At 35.9% G+C, this 3,552-nt stretch overlaps 1 long non-coding RNA gene across 1 annotated transcript; it reads right to left on the reverse strand.

Moving 5' to 3' along the window:
• Positions 1–1,731: 1,731 nt before the first annotated feature.
• Positions 1,732–3,154, reverse strand: LOC142179496 (uncharacterized). The gene is made up of 2 exons (XR_012707812.1): positions 2,626–3,154; positions 1,732–1,999 (listed from the first exon to the last, which is right to left on the reverse strand). It is a non-coding gene; the product is annotated as an uncharacterized LOC142179496 (long non-coding RNA).
• Between the last annotated feature and the right edge of the window lie 398 nt (positions 3,155–3,552).

Here is a 3,552-nt window from a genome sequence, read left to right on the forward strand (position 1 = left end):
TCACAACAGAAAGGAATGGTGCATTTTATGCTTTCAAAAAAGGATTAAGGCTTGGCAATTTTATTTTATTTTTTTGGAGAAAACACCCAAATTTTGGATTCGCTATATTAACAAAAGTAAAATATGTACATAAGAGAGAGGATTGAAGCCCTAGATGGCATTGAGGTTTCAGTCCTATAGGCTATAGTGATTTCATCTATGAAGTTCACAAAAAAAATTCACAGAGGTGAGTTGACAATGTAGAGACTCATGGTATTCTATCATGAAGGAATGAAACAAAAAATTGCTCCTTTTGACATGTAAATGGATATAGCATTGAAATCACACGTTGTTATTGTAATATGGGGGAAACCTCTTATATAGTATATAGTTTTATGCCAAAAGATCATATTCTGTTACCAGTGTCTATTTAAGTATTGATTGGTCTCTCCATGATCACGAATGTCCTTGAGGGAATTGGATTAATTGAGAAAACTACAAAGAGTCGTATATGTTGGAAGTAATACACGTATGCATTTGGTTCAGTCTTTTATGACCTTACATGGTAATGACGTCTGGATTTATCTTTAACAGAGGGCTTCCGTCAACCAGATCACGAGGGCTGCATGATCTTGAAGGTGCTTATAAATTGCTTAATGTGATGGCTAACTGTTGTACAAACAAAAGCACTAAATATTACTTAAGAAGCTTATGAGTTAGAGCTTGAAGCAAACAATATACTAATATAATGAAGCAGAAATATTTGTTTGCACCTGACTACTAGTAATAGCTTTTGGCAGGAAGGAGTGAGGTGTTCTGTATATTCTTCCATTCTGATTCTTTAACCATTTAAATGACAGGGAGAGATTGAATATCTAAATGCAGAGGATTGGCGACTTGATAACTGCATAAGGTTTAGTAACAACTTGTCATCAATGAGAAATGTTTCTGAGTTTTTTACTTCGTGAATGTGAGCATGAAAGCAATTTTCATTACAGGGGAAAACTAGACCAAATAAGGACCCTGGAATCTGATGTGAATTGTCAGAAGTATGACTTTTTTTTTTTTTTCATAAGGTAAATTTTGTCAGAAGTATGCCCTTTTTCTCTTTATGCAATTCTTTCTATTTTGAAAATGTGATCAATTTCTTAAAGTCATCTGGTTCGACTCTTCAGGAGCCTCCTTCTGACGGAGAAAGAGATCATGAGCTTGCATCATTTCAGGGTATGTAACATCCTTCTTACATCAGTGATTTGTGATGGTGTCTCAGTTCTCTAAAGTGTTTGTGGAATTTGTCACAGGATAAAACTGTTATTGCTATTAAAGCTCCAGATGCTAGTCTTATTGAAGTTCCTGATCCATGTGAGGTGAGTAACCTGGTCTTTGGCACCATTGAAATTGCAAACAATATGCTAGACTTTGACCCCATTATATTTCATAACAGGATCGTGATTTCCCAAAGAAGCAGTATAGGCTTGTTCTTAGAAGCACAACAGGGCCGATAGAGGTCAACAACAACAACAACAACAACCCAGTATAATCCCACTTGGTGGGGTCTGGGGAGGGTAGTGTGTACGCAGACTTTACCCCTACCCTAGGGTAGAGAGACTGTTTCCAAATAGACCTCCGGCATCCTTCCCTCCAAGAACTTCCCACCTTGCTCTTGGGGAGACTCGAACTCACAACCTCTCAGTTGGAAGTGGTCAAATAGAACGAAAATGTTCGACTATATCATTCAACAGTGATATGGAATGTTCAACAGCTTATGCAATTACTCGAGCTTTTAAACTCTGAATATAAATTACCTAACCAAAAACTTTTCTCAAGATCAAATATTCAACTACTCCCAACTCTAAAAACCTTCTTACAAGCTTAATAGAACGAAAATATCATGAGTGCAAACTTTGAATACCCACCACTTTGAAGTTGAAAATGTCTTAGCATCTTCTTGGTATAGCAAAGGTCTTCATCTCGCACGGCAAGGGATCCTCAGAATATATGCACAATGTCAAATGCGAATCTTTTGCATGTCAAGGAATACAGGAATGCATATACGATACAACACCATGCAAGGGACGGTATGGTAAAGATACATAGAAACCACACAAGAAATGCAATGAAAATATTGGCACCACTACGCCTCTTCGTTTTTTTTTTTTTTTCAATTTGGTTGGTTAAGAAATAATTATCTATGAAAAAGAATTTGAGAGCACTATAAATGTTATCTGTGAGCTCCTTAACAAAAAAAGCTTGAACTCTAGTATAACTTTCGTCTTTGATCGATGTCTTTTTAACGACCCGAGGACAAAATATCCAGTTATGTTTTTGTTTCCCACAATTCTTTTCTCAACTAAACTTGTCCAAGACAATTTGTCCAAGAGGCAAAAGTAAAAGACAAAATATGGTTATTTCCTAGGGCAGAGGAGGGGAGGTAGAGGATAACATGTTCCCAACTATAACCTGATAACATCGCATGGTCATCTCTACACCCTATCTTGTTACTTAGAGTAAAACTTGAGAATATTGACAAAAGACATACATGTTGGCACGGAGATGATAAGCCGAATACCTTCATATAGTTTTATCAAGAGGGAATAAAATAATTCATAAATCTATTTGTCGAAAGATTACAACATATTAGGATACGTCCAGAAGAGCACGAATGACTGCAAAGAACAGAAACGTCAAGTCAGTGTCAAATTAAGCATATGAAGCTAAATTTAAATTTCAAATTGTCATGCAAAGATAGCAAATTCCTCTTAGCAATCAAGCAGTGAAATTTTTATGCTGGATACTACCTTAAAACAAAAAGGTACAACATAGGCTACCAAGATAGAAATCAATCCCATCTCCCCAAATAATTGACGAAGATCTGTAGGAATACTGATAAACATGATTCTAACCAATAATATATCATTGAGATACAGATAATATGATCCATTAATTGGTTAACTGCAAGAGAAATTTGAAGAAATAAAAGTTGAAAAGATTTGGGAAGAATTCATAACCGGGAAAATGAATGAGAAAAATTTCCAAAAAGGTAACAAGGGAGAAAAAATGAGGCAGGGTAAAGTAAATTAATCAGGGCTTTTCGAAAAGATTATGATTTTGAAAAGAAAGTGAATTTTACAATATTTTCTCCCGTAGGGGTGGTTGGGCAGGCAGCAGATGAATTGATTCTGTTGAGTTTTTGTTTAAGATGAAATAGTCTTAAAATTAGAGTGAATGGGAAATGGGATTTGGATTCGGATTTGGTCAAATGATCGATCGATTGATTAATTTTTTGGACCAAATTTATTTGTTAATAGTGAATATTAACGTGATATAATCCGTGTTTGTAACGGATGTTTTTCAATCCGTGTATTGTGTTGCAACACTAAGCAACAATGCAGCCTAGTGCACCTCCCACAATGGTGCAAGTGTTCCTCCCACCAAGCAAGTGTATATACCACCATGTAAGTGCTTTCTCCATGATCTAGTGCTTGTTGCACCATGGAAGGGGCGGATTTCTCTCAAATAACTGCTATAAATAGAGCATAAGTTGGAGAGAAAGAAGAACACATCGAAAAAAAC

The sequence above is a fragment of the Nicotiana tabacum genome, chromosome 3 (assembly GCF_000715075.1).
Source record: "Nicotiana tabacum cultivar K326 chromosome 3, ASM71507v2, whole genome shotgun sequence".
Lineage (NCBI taxonomy): Eukaryota > Viridiplantae > Streptophyta > Magnoliopsida > Solanales > Solanaceae > Nicotiana > Nicotiana tabacum.